This window comes from Amphiura filiformis, chromosome 6 (genome assembly GCF_039555335.1).
Source record: "Amphiura filiformis chromosome 6, Afil_fr2py, whole genome shotgun sequence".
Classification (NCBI taxonomy): Eukaryota; Metazoa; Echinodermata; class Ophiuroidea; order Amphilepidida; family Amphiuridae; genus Amphiura; species Amphiura filiformis.
The window spans coordinates 48,870,381-48,889,340 of record NC_092633.1 but is presented as its reverse complement, the minus strand read 5'-3'; the positions used below and the strand labels follow the sequence as shown (position 1 = coordinate 48,889,340).

The following is an 18,960-nucleotide window of genomic DNA, read 5'->3' as shown; positions in this document are numbered from 1 at the left end:
GAAGTCAATTGCATTGTCAATGTGATTCCACTGTCAAAGACTCGCTAAATTGGCACCGAAAATAAACGCTCCTGGAAGAGGCAAATTTGATGGACACAGAACGTAATAATTGCCGTAAGTTTACCTAGCGAATACATGCTCTTGGAATTATCTAACTAAAAAGCATAACCTTCTCATGTTTCATGTTTTACCCCAGAATGTTTTAGATCGATATAAGCGGATTGCATTTTGGATGCAATTTATCGTCATGCCACCTTCTGCTCGGGAACATTTTGATTTATCTTATTCAGAATCAGTCATATAGTTTACAGATTAGCAATCGTACATGTATGGAACCTTTGATTCTTATAACAGTTTTAAATGCGACCGATGTTTTGCTAAAAAATAGAAAATAGGGCAATGCAATTAGAAGTTAATTGAAACATAATCTTGTGAAAGCACGACAGCAAACAAGGAATAACAAATCATTACAACTGGTTGAATCGGGGTTGCTTATTACGGACTTTGGACAGTCACAATATTGCTCTTTGTAATCAGACTGTACCACGCTGTGGGCTATTCTAGTTGAAATCCACACTACCCCTGTGGAAGATTTTGGAAATATCTTCCACAGGGGAGTATATTTTCAAATGTAATTGGTTAGAGTTAATCATTTTGAAACACATACTTCCTCTGAATTGTGGTTCTTCCACAACTGGAGTGAGTATTTCAAATGGAAGTTACCCAAATTGTCTATTCTGTTCAAAATTCATACTCCCTCTGTGGAAGATTTTAGCTCAATCTTCCACAGGGAGAATGGAATAGCCCATTTTGTGAAACACAAGTTAATACATATTATACCGACTGTTTCCGATTGATTTGTCTTCTGAATGTTGTTACATGTAGTTCTCAAATTCTCCCCCAAGCCATTATATTTGTGAGATGTGACCCTTCCGAATATATTAAGTAATCATGTGAATATACGATCACTTTGAAAATACATGATGATGTAAGATCATCATGGGTTCTCAATATATTTCTTACCAAGATGCACTTATCACATGTGACATTTCTGAGCTCCGATTACGTCGTGACAAAATCTGTTTGGACTTTGCCAAAACTCTTTATAATTCAAATGAGTTTCGCGATTGGTTGCCAAAGTTAAGATCTGAGCAAGTCAGAAGGACTCTCCGTAATGCCAACACACTGACTGTGCCAAAAACACGCACGAAAAGATACGCTCAAAGTGCAATTCCTTTCATGATTAAAATGTGGAACGAAAAATGTCACATGTGATGGGTGCCTCAAGAGTCACATTTTCATGAAATGCTTGTAGATATAGTTTTTAGTGTGTTTTTGATCATGCTTTGAAATTTTGGATGGATGGGGGTGTGTGGGTGTGTGTGACGTGTTGGGCGTGTGGTTGTGTGGTTGTGAGGTGAGGAAAGTCAATCTTTTTGCATATATTGTTTGTTGTACTAATTTTGGTAGTTGTAGGTCAATTATTTATTGGTGATATTTGGTGAGTGTGATGGGTGTAAGTGTGTGTGAATGTGTGTTGCAGTTGTGTAAATGTGAGTGGCAGCTTGTATGAGCGAGCAAGGAAGGTTATTTGCATTTGAAGTGTCTTTGTTTAAAAATGTTGTCAATTTATATTTATATGCCATTTATTATTTAGCTTATGTATTTTTATATGTGCAATGTATGTAATTCAGCCTTTGGCTGCGAAGTGCATTTTTTCTAATAAACCTTGAATAAAAAATAAAAATAATAAAACATAATACCTCACAGAAAAATCCCTGTGGATTAAGGGTATACAAATATTATTGCTATATCTTAAAGGCCCCGCATGAAATGATAATGAACAAACAAGGAAAGTTTGAGACAGAGGGGGGTAAATATATACTTCACTCCTCTCGGAAATAAATGCGATATACTCGTATAGGTAGGACTCTCTATACACATAACCGACGGCTTAACGTCCTCTCCGAAGGAAAGAGTACTTTCAGTTCTAAATTTAGTCTGAATTCAATCATACATATTGCTACCACCGGAGTTGAACACAGGTCCCCATGCACTACAACCGAGTACTCTAACGTTACCACCGCGAATCTCATAATTTTGCAAAACTGTTTATTGTTTTATATGCAGGCGTACATTAGGTATATTACAAATGTCAGCGAAAGAATAAAATAGAAAAAAAGAAAGAAATATCGACTCTCTAAAATTGCATGAAACTTCTTCACAGAACACTACGATAGCGACCTTTGGAACAGGGACAATACCAGTATCAAGTTTAAACACCTATATTATGTAAATATATCTACCCTTATAATACGGATGCCATCATACCAATAAAATATTGAGTAATTGTTTATATTTACACAGTGTTCATGTGAACAAGTTTTTCGTGCTCTAGAATTATAAATTAATGCATTTGTAGTTTGCAAAGACAAATTTTATTTTAAATATCATACATATATAAATATATCTATTATGTACTTGCATCTATTATATATCATATAATAAGCATTCCTTTACTGTTAACGTGCCAAGCTAATATTATTCATATTATCCTTACTACTAGATAAATGATAATTCCTTTTTTAAATTGTTACCTACAATAAGAATCTAATTACTGTTAATGATATTGTATTGCAAGCTGGTAAACCTATGAAATTACAGAAAATGTTAAGAGCCACTAATTATTGACGTCTATGAACTTTCCGCATACCTTCAATTGAATGGAACGGTCCAACAGTAAAGTTCCTTTGCGTAGGTTGACTGGGATATTGCTTTTGATATGTGTAGCCGTTTTAAAAGCTCTCTGCTCTATACCATTCATGAAACGCATACCATCATCTGCCAATCAGCATAGTTTTGTACTATTATCAACAACTAATGTCTACTTTGCCTATGACTAGACAATAAATGGGATTAAGTACAAGACAGAGTGACCAAAACGGATTTTATGTTTTTGTTGTAATTTGGTACTACACAGAACGAAGAATAGAGCAAAGAAGAGTCGATTTGATATTCTGAAACGGAAAATATCTAAAGTTGACATAACACCTGTGCCACGAGAGGAGTGTTTAGTCCGTTGGGATTCAGGCGTCGATTTCTGGACATAGCTGAATAGACAAGAAGACAAAATAACGAGACATAAAGAGTAGAGGTGAGACTTGGTAATGAAATGGAATTAATTATTTCTGATGTATTAATGATTCTTGTAATGTCGTCTGCTATTAGTTATTTGTCAAGTTCTTCGATTTGGCGGTTAGTAAATTAGAACTATTTCAAGTGGTTGATTCATATGAGTGACGCATGGACGTGACAGATAATACAAAATCATTCGAATACGTCTATATATATATATATATAATTATATTTAAGTATTAGATATTTATACATAATATTCTAGAAAAAGTATGACGTACGATTGTTTGGAAGTTTTATAGGAGAGTTGCGCCAAGTTTAGCCGCACTTTAAATACCATAGGAACATTTTCCCCTAAATAAACGTGCGCCCTTTTATTCTACTCTTGAATGTCCGTCTCATTTATTAGTTTTATACAGATCCAGAAGAGCATTGCGAAATTCGACTATTACATTATATAACTTGTCACTCAAATTACTATTAATAGACCAGAACTTTTGGTTCTTTCGGCTAAATCAAAACAACACTGACCATGACGAATATAACACTTATTTGTCTCGCTATTTTTGATATTAAATTTAGGTTATCGCATTTCTAGCGACCCTTGGAATCATAAAGATGTAAATTCACCTGTACATTTGCCGAGTACACGCTTATTGTCTGATATGGCGTTGCTTACACTACTATTACTGTTGAATTTTGTCCATTATATCCTGTATACTTCCCGTAAAATCCAAACTGAAATAACATTTCTGAATTGTTTAATAGCTTCTTGGAACCAAACTTTTTTTTAGCAATTTAGTAAGTTTCGTCTTTATTATTTGCATTTATATCAGGATTTGGCAAGTCGTAAAAAATCAAAGGTTAGTAAATCGTGACATAAAAAATAGCATATCTATTTTAGAATCGCTTTAATCAACACGTCATATCTTGCTTTAATGGAAAAGTTACAGGAATATATCGTTATTGAAATATCGTTAAACAAGTTTCAGAGAATACAGATTCGTCATCTGTTTAAAGTATATTCTGGAATGAATATAAGTCTCTAAGGTAACCTTAATGGAAGTACTGCAGAAAGCGTAGAATACAAAAATCATATCGTGTCAGAACACGAGTAATATAGTTTGGAAATCCATTGTTTAATCCTGAATTACAATGAGCTATTTAAGACAATATAGATCGGAAGTAAAGAAATAGTTCTAGGAAAGAACACAAAGGTGCAAAACAAAAAAATGTTGCAAAGGCTCTAGATATAGTTATTTCAAATTACATTTTCAACTAAAAATGTAGCAAGTGTTTGCTGGGGATTTATCAAATTACCTGCAAAGAATTGGGTTTTCACTATTTATTCGTTCTCTCTATAGGATCTTTGATTTTACACACATATAAACAGTGCCTGTTAAATCTATCAAAAGATATAGACTATCATACACTGATATATATGAGAACATATTTATTCTTCGTCGCGAAGGGAAGTTCTGTTGCCTATAGTACAAATTAATAACATTGTTTTAATTCCTGTCCCATTTTTATCAATTTATTTCAATTGATCTTTGGATATGCACAAAATGCAATTAAACGAGCAAGCCTTGTCTGATATTGATTTTTACAAATATTCAGAATAAAATTGGTTAAGCCTGAATCATACTTTATATTTGACGTCGAATATATGATGCAACAAGTATTCGCTGTCGAAGTGACGTAATAATCGGATCAACTACCATAGCAATAGATGAATACAAGTTTTGAATAGATCACCCTACACTACAAGCAGGTTGCATTCATCACCGTATATGTATGCAATCATAGATTGAATACAATTCAGCATCGAAGTGGTTACGTAATTCTCTTGGTTACCGGATCACGCTACTTTGGTATGCCTTCGAGTGCCATATACTTTATGTGGTGATCATTTCGATCGTGGTTCATTACTCTAGCGCGTGATCCCGTTGACACAGTAACATTACGTAACTTCGATACTGAATACCGCTCTTTTCAAAGATACTAATCTTACAGGTGCAAGTGATCAACATTTCTTTGGTTCTATGGTTCAATGCATAGATACCGCGTGAACGTTGTAGTGCCGGGCGATGTATTCAAAAATTGTATTCATTTATTGCTATGGTGGTTAATCCGATTATTTCGTCACTTCGACAGCGAATTCATTTGTTGACGTAAATTCGATAATATGTTTCCATCTTATATTTGATGGAAAATACAATAGATTTGTCGTCATCAACCCTTCGTTATAAGATCAAAATGACTTGAAAAAAATAACGAACACTTAATTGAGTTTAACATTCGATGTCAAATAAAAAAGTATAAATCGGACCTAAGAGTCACCGTAATTCTAACTTTAGTGGTTGACATTAATGTACTGCCTATTTAAGCTAGCAAAGCGTCCAATTGTGACCTCTTACGATATTGAAATCATAGGTTAGAGCGTGTATGAGCATTATTTACTTCAGGACGAGACAGAGAATAATTGTCAACAGTGTAAGGGGTGTGCACGTCTCGAAGAAAAAATAGAATTAGCAACGCCGAATTCAGGAAGCCAATTACTAGATATGCCGTGATCTGGTATAAGGCATATAGCCAATTACAACACCAACGCTTTGGTTATTATTGGATTCCAAGAGACATTGTATAACAGGTTGTTCCAATATTAAATAACTCAATCATTCCCATTTTATTTTATCCATTCCTATTCCCTATTCAATCATTATCTTTAGTGAGGTGTCACATGACATATAATAGAAAGTCCTTTAAAAAGAGTCACTAAGAATGAAGGCTACACAGTTTATAAATTTGTAGCTTCCGTAGCGATTGATGCTGGTATTTGAACCGCAGAATCGTCTTTAGAATTGAACTAATTGGGCACGTCAGATTCTATTCCGTTATATTGTTATCAATGGTTTAGGTACAGACAGAGATACGATATTACAGCAGGTAATGCAGATAACGCATATATCGTAGATTCGGCAGTAAATTAATTGGAAGGAAAGAAATGACTGTTAGTTTCGGTTTTTGAAGTTCAACACTGTAAAAATCAAATTTAAAGTTAGTTAAATAACATACAGGGTGTATCAAAATAAAGTAAAGAGTTTGAAAAATGCAGTAAGATTAAAAAAATATGAGGTAATTGGTCAAAATGCTTTAGTTGATACGGCAAAAACTTTAAAATCACTGCCGTGTGACCATCATAGTGGCTATTATCGTGGGTCGTGTAAACCTACAGTTGCGCAAAGTCAATTAAAATGACATGAAAATCACATGTTTCACCATTTTCTTTAGTGTAATTGATAGAACGCCAGAATTGTTTGGCAATGGTGTGATTCCTAGTGGAATGGCCCCTAAGATCTCACGATCTTACAGCTCTGGATGTCTTCGTGTGGGGTTATCTGAAATCAAATGTTTCCACAAGTCCTCCTGAAGACTTTGATGAACTCCAGACACACATAATTACAAAAATTGACATCCTCAGGTAGGATTGACCCTCTCATAAGACGTGGTGTGAATGCCATGTTGAGGAGAGCTAAAATCTGCATACAGAGGAATGGTGGTCATGCCCGGGTGGTCATGTGGAAGACTAAGACGGTCAATTACTGTAAATAAAGCCGGGGAATAAAGTGGTCAAACATGTGATTTTCATGTTGCTTCGATTTTAATTGACTTTGTGCAGCTGCATTTTTACTCGGCTCACAAAAATAGCCACTGAGTCCTTATTAATGTTCACACGCCAGTGATTTTACAGGTGTAGGAGGACAAGATGTTGATTCAGCTATCCACTGTACCATTTTAACCAAATACCTCATACTTATTAATCTAGTGGCATTTTTCAAACGGTTTACTTTATTTTGATACACATTGTAGTGTTTAAACTGAATATACTCTACGATTCCATATGACAAAAAAGTCCAAACAGCTAAAATCCGATGATAACCACAATGTTTGACTTTATGGAAAGATAATTTGTTGATGAAAAATATTTCAATTAATAAGTTCTGAAATGAAAATATCATTAAGCTATAAAGTTGATGGTTTATACGACAATATTGGCTTCGGACTTTTAAGCATACTTTCTCAAAAAGAAGAACCTGAAGCAATGACGTAATTTATCGTCATATACTTAAGCTTCACCCCTAGCATTCCCCCATCTTGTCTCCGTGAACTCTGATCTCCTTGTTTGCAACAGCTGGTAATGATTATTTTGATTCGGCAAAATGCTTATCTCTGTGCTCATCGGGCAGAAATGTCAACCATCATTTAGAAAGACACTTTGTCTAATTTGGAAAAGACAATTTGTCAGCAAATTCACGATTAAAGTAGACTCTCTATCTTGTTGATATTTATTTCTTATGTCTTTTTATGACTTTTTGTGGGCTCATTGGAGGCTGATATGTTATCGGATTATTGTTCAAATAATAATAATAATAATAATAATAATAATAATAATAATAATAATAATAATAATAACACTAATAATAATAATAATAATAACACTAATGATAATGACAAACTTTGGTACAATGAGTCGCGACAAAATGATAATGATGATGATGATAATAATAATGATGATGATAATAATAATAATAATAATAATAATAATAATAATAATAATAATAATAATAATAATAACAACAACAACAACAACAACAACAACAACAACAACAACAACAACAACAACAACAACAACAACAACAACAATAATAATAATAATAATAATAATAATAATAACAGCAACAACAACAACAACAACAACAAAAACAACAACCACAATAATAATAATAATAATAATAATAGCAATAATAACAATAATAATAATAATAATAATAATAATAATAATAATAATAATAATAATAATAGACTCAATCGAGCAAACTGAGGACAATGTAATGATAGTCAATAATCAGATGTTTGCATCATGAAAAAGATAGCTTTAATTTGATGTAAATAAAACAACAATGTAACATACATTATGTACATATTAATGCAAATAGTTGCAGTTGAAAACAGTGTATCTAAAAACTACGGAAGAGGGTTATACCACCGCCTAAGAGTTTTCATTCGTTATAAAAAGAAAAATACGCGTCTTTACGTCCAAACGACTTTGGCTAATCGTTGATCCATCGTTTGCGCTCCTTTTCGAGATAAATTATTTACCCCAGCAATTTATCCGGGAGTAGGACCGACCATCAAAAATGAGAGGGGGGGAAAGGTCCACGATGGGTTTCTACAGTAAAATCCATGATTTTTATTTCGGTCTTGTAGTATTATTCCAGGAGTTATTGACTTTTTACTTGTTAGTTAGTTTGAAATTCCAAGAGTCTAAGAGTAATCGTACGGCAGGCACGCTATGGCGGAGCACTATGGTGGTAAAAACAATTAGACAGAGAGGCTGATGGTAAAAAGAGTAAATAACAATTAACCAATGAACTGTCGAGAATTTATTTATGAGTGGTATAATGTCAACTATAACGGTGTATGACGTTTATAACTGAAAATGAGGCAAGGGGATATGCAACAACCCCCTCTTTGTCGTCCGTAGCTCAGTAGTTCTAGGGTTAAACAATATAGAGTATAAAGAATTTAATGGTATCGAAAAAAAACACGAAAAAAGAAACCAAACCAAACAAACAAAAATATTATCGTCAATTTTCTTGATCGGGTCACAAGTGAGTCAACATTTGAGGCTAGTGATTCAAACCAACTATGACGCATTTACTATCAACTATTGATTCGCGAACGCCTTTTGCTTGTTTTCCCTACGTGTTTTGGAGTATACACTGTAAAATAACAGCGTCAACAGGTGGAGGGTTTCACACTCACAAATTTCGTCCCCATTTTGTTGTAAAATTACGCTACGTAATTTATTCATTATTTAATTAATACCTCAGGCATGAAATGGTATATATTTAGATATATTGAGGCATTCGAATGTTTTGTACAATATGAATATAATGACGCTAAAAAGTCAGTGACACGATTGTTGTATCAAGAGGTGAACATGGTACAATTACGTCACGTCCAAAATTATTTTGATAATCCGAATTTCAGCACTAGCTCCGCTTTCTGACACAGTGATCAAAGCACGCACTCGTGAATTTATGACCTATAATATTAATAATTCATTATTCGCTTGTTTGCTGGCCTACATTTTGTATAAGACAAGTTTACGCATATTCAAAAATGCATTACATAGAACAAAGAATAATTAAGTCATTAAGCTGGTGGGTAAATTATTAATTTGTTATTATGTTTTAATAAATGTCACTTGACCCACTTTTAACGCTAGTATTTTTTTTTAACATGAATGAATAATAATAGTAATGATTACATTAAATTAAAAAAGCTCCACATCGGCGTCGTCGCGGTCCTGTGGGTCATGACTGACACTTTGTGACCCTGTTGATGACGGTATTCCAGCAGCTTCTGTCTAAAGCCAAACGGTGGGCTGAGACGAGAGAAAGACCTGTTGATTGTCTGCTATACAACTGCCGTCTATCTCAATGATGTCACAATTTTGCCTAGAAACGTGGTAAAATACTACAATTTGAAGCGTTCAATTTTTTGGCACAGGGTAGCATGTTTTCCAAGTTGGTTTCAAAGAAATTCATTGGTCTTATGTTTCTTCCATGATATTCTCAGCATCAGCGCCAGCACCACATTTCAAAAGCCGAGATCTTTTTCATATGTGCCATTCAACCGCCCACGTTTCGCAGCCATGCAAGGTAATCGGGAAAACAAGAACGTCCATAATGTGAATCTTGGTAGCTTTGAAAATGTAATTCCATATATCTGTCAAAGCAATTGCGGATATATTCTTCCCATGGCTAGGCATCTTCTGATTTCATGTGAACTGCCCCCTGCATTGTCTATGAGTGATCCCAGAAAGTAAAAGTGCCCACTTCTTTCACGACGTCTCCATCCACCTTCACTTGTTGATCTGCAACTCGTCCACAGATCATTGCCCTTGTTTTTAACATTGAAATGCAGCCAAAATTCCTTACTGCAAACTTTTACTCTGCCTATGAGGTCCTGAAGCTCATTTGATGACCTTACAACAATTGGTTGTCGTCAGCGTATCTGAGGTTGTTTATCTTTCGTCCGCCAACTGATACCTGAGCTGTGACACCTTCAAATTATCTCCTCATGATGTGCTCTGAGAACTACCACTGTCTCCATTTTATGTTCTAACGGTGGCTTCTTGGTTGTGATATAGTGAGAGGATTTCCCTATGTTACTCCATTTAATTTCTCATGTTGCCGATTTGGTGTCTTGTCGCTCCCCCCTCCTAAAGTCAGCCTGGTCTGGTGGTAACTCTTTCTCAAGATTATGTCTGATTCTCTTATCAAAGATAGGGATGAGGACTTTAAGTAGCCTATGATATTAAAGCTCTAGATACACAATTTCTAAGCCCTAAAATGATTATAGACTATAGGCATCTCTTTTCTGGTGTTTGAGCGCTACATTTAAAAAAATTCAAATAGCCTCTCAGCCCTTTCAATGTATGTTGGTTTTCATATTTTTAAGACAGAAAGACATCAAGGTATTTGTTGCATAATCGGGTCTGTTGCATAATTGTTCCACCTGGTCAGTTCTAATATTTCGATGATAAACCAAGAAAATAAAATCTTTTTAGGTGCTTATTGATTAAAGACTACACTATTTTTCGCTCACCTGGAACGTTTTCGGTAGGTTGACTTGCGTCTTCTGCGATGATATCCTGTCTACAATCACCACATCATCACTATCTGCTGTCGACCTAGCGAAAACGTTTCAGGTGAGCAACATTTAGTATAGTGTTAAATCATTTCATCTACTACTACGTTTGAATATCCACTCGTATAGAGGCTATTCCATTTAAATTCCACACTCCCCCTGTGGAAATATCTTTCATAGGGGAGTATGAATTTTAAATGGAATTAGCACATTGGGCAGCTCCATTTGGATTTCATACACCCTCTGAGAAAGATTCAACCTGAATCTTCCACTGAGGAGGGCGAGTCTCAAATGGAGCCACCTAATGTGCTCATTCCATTTGAAATTACTCCCCCTGGGGCAGATATTTCCTAAATCTTCCACAGGGGTAGTGTGGATTTTAAATGGAATAGCCCATTGTTTCCATTTGCACACGGTATATTTGATGTGTCGGGTCACCCAATATTGAGCATAAAACTTTGCAAATAAAGTGGCAGACTATTGAATTTGGTCATTAATCAAATGATTTGGACTTGTTTAAAGTCGTGTTTACGTAAGTCAGTCAACATTAATAGGTAAATTTTCACTGGAAAATTTTCTGGACACGTGACCAATGCGTATCAATGTGAGTGTAACCTCGAGCCTGATCTCTGACCCCGGCGGTGACCTCGCTATTCAAGTCTTAGTAATTTTGAATTGGAATATTATTTTTGACCGCAATTTTGATAGAAATTTGTGCATTGCAAATTTATTGAATATTATGTTATCTTAATTTTTTCACAATATCATCAAAACGCAATTTCAAAAATATCTATCTACGGAAAAAAATATTTATCTACGGAAACTCTAACCATAACAATATTAACTTGCGACAAGTAACTTATTTTGCATCAAAGAATGAATTCTTCCTATTCAAATACATTGGAAGAACACCCGCTGTGCTCGGGGTCACATTCCATAATGCTAATATGTCTGCGCCCATGGGTGTCACGTGTCCAGTAAATTTTCCCGTGAAAATTTACCTATTAATCTGACTGTAAGTGCGTCATGGTCATTGGTTTGATGTATGTATATATTGTTTTGTCAAAGGAAAGGTTTGATGAGGTAATGGCTAAATAGGGAAATGAATGTTGATCAGACTGTTGATAGAGTCATGTTGTCATAAATAATGAGTTTAACACAATGTCCATGCGACAATACCATCTGTTTCATATCAATTATGCGATATTTTTATACCTTTTCAACATCGTGACTTTTAAAGAAGGGCGGTCTAATTTTGCCAGCTGCTCATAAGAAGGATATCACCCACCCACACACCCTCGTCATTAAAGTTGAGCTTTCTTCACGATTAACATTTTGTTATGTGGAATCAGAAACAAAGAGTTTTTGAATGCTTTACTAGATAGCAGTCACTACACATCAAGTGTTGATAAAGACAACAGGTATTGTTGAAACGTACACAAGTAAGTGAACATTTTGGATCTACTGGCTTTACTAAGGTATTCCTGGAATTATTAAAAGAATCTTAACAGCACAAGCTACTTTAGCTTAGAATATCATCCAAAGCGAATAACCTCACAGTTTGAAAGCTTTTGTATTCCTTAGTACATAAGCATCTTATATAACGAATTATACAAGCTGCAAGCAGTGTCCTTGATCGTGTTGAGAAAATCCGCATATTTAAGAAGTTAGCATATTGCTATGCTGGAAAAAGGCAACTTCTATTTTTATATCAAATCAATAACCGACACCCACTTATAGTAGGATTCGAGATTTACAGTTAACGATGAAGTAGTAATTAGACACATTGGTCATATAGTTGCATGGAAAATGCGTATTTGAATGTAAAGTAAAATAATGCGGCGTTATTGCATTTTGGGAATTCGTATAGAAATAAAGGCTCTTGCTAGATCTGGACAGAGAATAAGAACATTGTTTTATGTAAACAGGTGAACCAATCATGCTTTGTTTATTCAGGTCGGAACAATTGAAACATCAGAACTCACTTAAAAGTAAAGGGGGAGGAGAGAAAGAAAGAAAGAAAGAAAGAACGAAGGAAGGATAAAAGGAAAGAAAGAGTAGGAGAAAGAGAAAAGAAAGAAAGAGAAAGAAAGAGAAAGAGAAAGAGAAGAAAGAGAAGAAAGAGAAAGAGAAGAAAAGAAAGAGAAAGAAAGAGAAAGAAAAGAGAAAGAGAAAGAGAAAGAAAGAGAACGAGAAAGAGAAAGAAAAGAGAAGAGAAAGAGAACGAGAAAGAAAGAGAAAGAGAAAGAGAAAGAGAAAGAGAAAGAGAAAGAGAAAGAGAAAGAAAGAAATAAATAAAGAAAGAAAGAAAGAAAGAAAGAAAGAAAGAAAGAAAGAGAAAATAAAGAGTAGCAGGTTTCTTGAGAGTAAGCTCAGGGTTACCATTGAAACAAATAGGCATAATAAATTGCTTTAAATCACCAAAAGGTATTGATGTATATTGTTTTTAGAACTGGCTCAGTTTCTCGATCTTTTTTGTTATAGACCGTCGTTTACGGTCTATGCGCAGTTAAAGGATGGTCTTTCCGCACAGAAGCAGAACTATTAGTATTCTAACATCAACATGATCAGCAACCCTTCCATTGTCAGCAACCCTTCCATTGTCAGCAACCCTTCCATTGTCAGCGATAAGCAGTGTATCAACGCTATATAGTTTCGAAACAAGCGAAACAAATGCATTTCATTTAGAATATTTAGAATTAAAATTCACGGGCAACCTCATATAGAATTTGATCCATATTAGTTAGCAGTGATAATATCGCAAATACTCGCATATCTACACTTTCATTACGGTTCAAGGTCAAAAAGTATTTCCTGGTTTTAGAATATTCTGCTTAAAATGTGACACAATTAATATGTGGTATGAATCAAGGTTATATTTAAAAATAAAAACTGATTTCAACAAACGAGGTGTTAAATCAGAGTACAAGTATGATTAAATTTGACATAATTTATATCTTCTTCTTCTTAGGTTCCGTCGGTATGGTGGCTTTATAAATATGCCACATTTCGCCAACGCTAGTGCGTAAATCTGTCTGTTAAAAATAATACCGAATTTAATTGTCAATTCTCTATTGTGGACTCGTATTTACTTGATAACCCCTTTGATGTTGCAAACGGAATAAATTACGGAAATGCTTTGTTATAAAAATGAGGTGTTATAAAGACGGTGTTGCATATAACACCTATATATGAGGCAAAACTTGAACTTTCATATAGTAGAGAAGGATTATCTCGCAAAACCAGAGGAAACAGTTTGGATTTAATTATTAATGTCTTTTCCAATGATTCCAGTCACAAAGTCATCTTGTCTCAGTAATATTGAGGAAGAATATAGAAGCACGGACTTGCATATAAATGATGTTTGAATCCAATGTTACATCCAGAAGTAAAGTTACAAGAATTTGTATAGGCAAAGGTCCAGTTTCAAAAGTGACAAACTGGCCTATACAAGGCGAAAAGATCCCAACAAGTGCAACAAAGAGACAACACAGTTTCTTCAATCAAGCTTTATTTAAAGCAGTAAGTTTTTATTTCAATTTTTTCTTCTCTGTACTTTTCACAAGTTTTATTTTATGTTTGAGTTCTTTTGTTTCAGATTTCTTTTGTTTCTTTTGTTTTAAATTTAAATTAAAAAAAGACGCGCATTAACCAGCCAACCACCACTCGCAAACCAGAAGTCTAGTCCGTGGATTTTTGAATAGGCCAGTTTGTCACTTTTAATCCTAATCCTAATCAAATGCTTGTAACTTTACTTCTCGATGTCACATTGGATTCAATGAGGTGTCATAATGTGCAGGATTAGGAATTGTTTTCCAAGTGTAAGGATACTTTTTGGCGCAGTATAGTAATTTGTCTTTGTTTAGGATATACAGGAGTGTACAGTGTACATAATCCTGTTCCTGTCCGTATAATGTAGGCTTAACAAAATGTCTGTAACTCTTTCTGTTAAATACCGAATTTAATTGACAACTCTCTATTGTGGACTCGTATTTACTTGATAAATCTTTTGTTGTTGCAAATGGAATAAATTACGGAAAAGCTTTGTTATAAAAATGAGGTGTTATAAAGACGGTGTTGCATATAACACGTATAATGAGGCAACCTTGAACGGAGCCAGTGTATTTGCTCATATAGTAGAGGATAATCTCGCAAAACCAGAGGAAACAGTTCGGATTCAATTCTTAATGTCTCTTCGAATAATTCCAGTCGCAAAGTCATCTTGTCTCATTACTATTGAAACACATATAGTAGCACTGACATGCATATGAATGATGTTTACGTCGTACATACAATTTATACTAAGTGTTATAATGTCGAGGTAGAAACATTCGTACATGATTTCAATAACATTCTCTACTTAAATTTATTAAACACATTCAAATACTAATATCGCATTAATTCAATCAGGAAACCTTGAATTTTTTTACCTGATTCAAGCAAGGGTGTGAGGTCGTCTACCTTTAACATTGCGTAAGCTGTTTTATACTACTAAGTACCTGAAAATTTAAATGTCTCTCCTTGATTATGCCACATGCTTTCCTTTTGATAAAGATCGAATTGTATCATAATTAAATCAGTGTTTGAATAGTTTAACATTATTTCCAATATATTACTGAATTATTAGTGGTACTTGGTTTTATGATCAGTTATTATGAAACTACATAAAATTGGAATTATTTTTGGTTGTTTACTTCAAACTTATTGACAATTAATGAAAAAAATAGTATTGGTTACCTCAGTAGGTTTTATGTGTGTCTTTCGCAGCTGCATGCCAGTACGAGTTAAAGGAGATTGTAGTGGAAGAAGTGATGAAGTGCCAAACTACTCATTCTGAGAAAATTGGGTTTGAAGTTTTGAAATTTATCTGCAGATCACAAACTTAAGGATGGTCTTTCCGCACAGAAGCAGTATTATTCTGTCAGTATCAGCAACCCTTCCATTGTCAGCAATAAGCAGTGTATCAACGCTATAATATAGTCTCGAAACAAGCGAAACAAATGCGTTTCATTTAGAATATTTGGAATTAAAATTCACGGGCAACCTCATATAGAAATTCATCCATATTAGTTAGCAGTGATAATATCGCAAATACTTGCATATCTACACTTTTACTACGGCTCGTGCGTGCTTCAAGGTCAAAAAGGGCTTCCTGGTTTTAAAATATTCCGCTTAAAATGTGACACAAATGGTAGGTAGGAATCAAGGTTATGAGTAAAACTTCACTATTTAAAAATAAAAACTGATTTCAACAAACGAGGTCTTAAATCAGAGTACAGGTATTGTTAATTTTGACAGATTTATCTTTGTTTAGAATATACAGGAATGAACATAACTAATACCTTAATTCTTTTCCTGTTCGTATAATGTATGCTTAACAAATTTCTCTAACTCTTTCTGTTAAATACCGAATTTAATTGACAGGTCTATATTGTGGACTCGTATTTACTTGATAACCCCTTTGTTGTTGCAAACGGAATAAATTACTGAAAAACTTTGTTATAAAAATGAGGTGTTATAAAGACGGTGCTGCATATAACATGTATAATGAGACCAAACTACCAAGGACTTTTTGTATTGTTTCATATAGTAGAGGATAATCTCGAGAACAAGAGAAAACAGTTTGGATTCAATTCTTAATGTCTCCTCGAATGATTCCAGTCACAAAGTCATCTCGTCTCAGTACTATTGATGAAAAATATAGTAGCACTGACTTGCATATGAATGATGTTTACATACAATTTATACTAAGTGTTATAATGTCGAGGTAGAAACATTCGTACATGATTTCACTAACATTCTCTACTTAAATTTATTAAACAAATTCAAATGCTAATCTCACATTAATGCAATCGGAAACAGGGAAAAAGTTTGGACCTGATTCAAACGAAGGTGTGAGGTCGTCTACCTTTAACATTGCGTAAGCTGTTTTATACTCGACTACTAAGTACCTGAAATCTAAATGTCTCTCCTTGATTATGCCACATGCTTTCCTTTTGATAAATATCAAATTGTATCATAATTAAATCAGTGTTTGAATAGTTTAACATTATTTCCAATATATTACTGAATTAGTAGTGGTACTTGGTTTATGATCAGTTATTATGAAACGACATAAAATTTGAATTATTTTTGGTTGTTCACTTCAAACTTATTGGCAATTAATGCAAAGGTTAGTGTCGGTTACCTTGCTAGGTTTTATATGTGTCTTTCGCAGCTGTTTCGCCAGTGTTAAAAAGATTGTACGTGGAAGAAGTGCCAAAATACTAGTTTTGAGAAAATTGTTGTTAAAGTTTTGAAATTTATCTGCAGATAACAAACTTAATTATTTTGGACTAAGACTTGCATGAGTAATCTTGCACGAGTAATTTGACATTAGTTTGAAAGAGATCAGACTAATTTGAAAATTAACTCCAGTTGACCCCTCACGTGACCCCTAGTTATTAGAGTTCGTATCGAGAAAAAAATGGCTAAACCCCAAAGACTTCAAAACAGTCGATAACGCATTTTCACCAAAATGGCACTTGAAAACATTTCCACTACGGTCTTCTTATTTAACTAACTAACTAACTTTAATTAAAACTTTGTCGACAATTGAAAATAAAAAGCATCTTTGTCTCTTTATATGTGATGTAATTAAGCAAAATCAGTCGGAAGTCGGAAATATTGATTTTGAGATATAGTCAAACAGAGGACGTACTTCCTTTTGTTTCCTATTGTTTTGGAGACTCTTTAACTGCTCATATCTTTTGAGCTGGTTGTCCAAAATCAGTGGAATTTTCTGCAAAATGTAGCCTAGAAATGTTGTTTACAATACTATAAGAAACTGAAAATTGAATAAAAATTACCGAGTGAATAAAATTGAACGTAAGTCGAGAAATAGACACCAGAATCAAACAATTAAAAATGCAGCGCATCTAGCCTATTTTATTGTGCATCACATACATTTTATTTGGTGCTTTACTTACAACAATTGTCATGTGTCATATCATCGTATACTAAATGAATGTCAGGGGCAAATAATCACTTATTATGTGATTTTCCAGCATTTACCTAAAGTGCCTTTAACAGGTACTCTATCACCGATGAGTGAGAATAGCTTTAGTTAATACCGACATTGCAGGATCGTGCCATTCATTTTATTTGCTCTATTATTTAATGAGAAAGGCGAGTTCATTTAAAGAGAGAAACATTAATAGAATCTGTCGGTTCCGTAAAAAAGTCACCAGTTCTCAGTTTCATCCATATTGGTACGACAGTTTGATCTATATGCACAAAGGAATATCAAAACTGGAAGCAATACTTAAAGCCTTAATGTACGATCTTTTTAAATTTGTAGATTTTTCTATTTTTCTTCCAAAATGATAATATGCAATCATTATGAATTTGTAGTAAAACGGGATGATTTTCTGTTGGTCCGACATATTATCATAATTTTTAGATTATGATAATATGTCAGAACACAGTCGCAAATCGTAGTCTCCTACAAAGCCAGTTTGGTTACGCTCCCTCAACATGTACAGGGAGCTGGCTGCGTATGAGACTAACTCTGAGGGCCGCACTCGCCGTCCAAATACAAAAAGTGCGAGGTATTTCGAGTGACAGAGGTGAAGTTTATGATGTTGTTTCTTTGCAAATTCCCAATGTTTATCGCGTCCATGTATTTGACAGTTTGCTCATAGATTTAAGTTGGAACATGTGTAAGCATTACAAATATGCCAAAAAATCGGTTTTGAAAAAAATAAAGGTATATTCTGAAAAAAAGATCGTACACTAAGGCTTTAAAATTAAAATTAGCATGTGAACTATTAAAAAAAATGAACAATTGTATGGGTATATAGGGGATATTCCATAAACAGACATATAATTGAGGACCGAATTAAAAAGACTAGTTTGCGTATGACGTCCTGTCAATCAGACCAAAAATGCCATACTGCGCAGGTCAGCAACCAATCACGGCGCGCCTTTGTCATGACGTCAGACACAAATTAGTCTTTTTAATTCGGTCTTTAATTATAGTACACTTGACGTTTATTGTTTTAATCATAGTTTAAGAAAGGAAAGGCCAATTTTAATAAGTCATAACCCGATCGATATTCCTAG

General features: G+C 34.2%; 1 protein-coding gene across 2 annotated transcripts in view; it reads left to right on the top strand.

Annotated features, from left to right (window-relative positions):
- Positions 1–2,772: 2,772 nt before the first annotated feature.
- The window catches only part of LOC140155530 (uncharacterized), a 93,855-nt gene continuing 77,667 nt past the window's right edge, over positions 2,773–18,960 (top strand). For both annotated transcript variants that reach the window (XR_011859394.1, XM_072178409.1), the window contains exon 1: positions 2,773–3,154. The gene's annotated coding sequence lies outside the window, so the exon portion shown is untranslated. The remainder of the gene's footprint in view (positions 3,155–18,960) is intronic.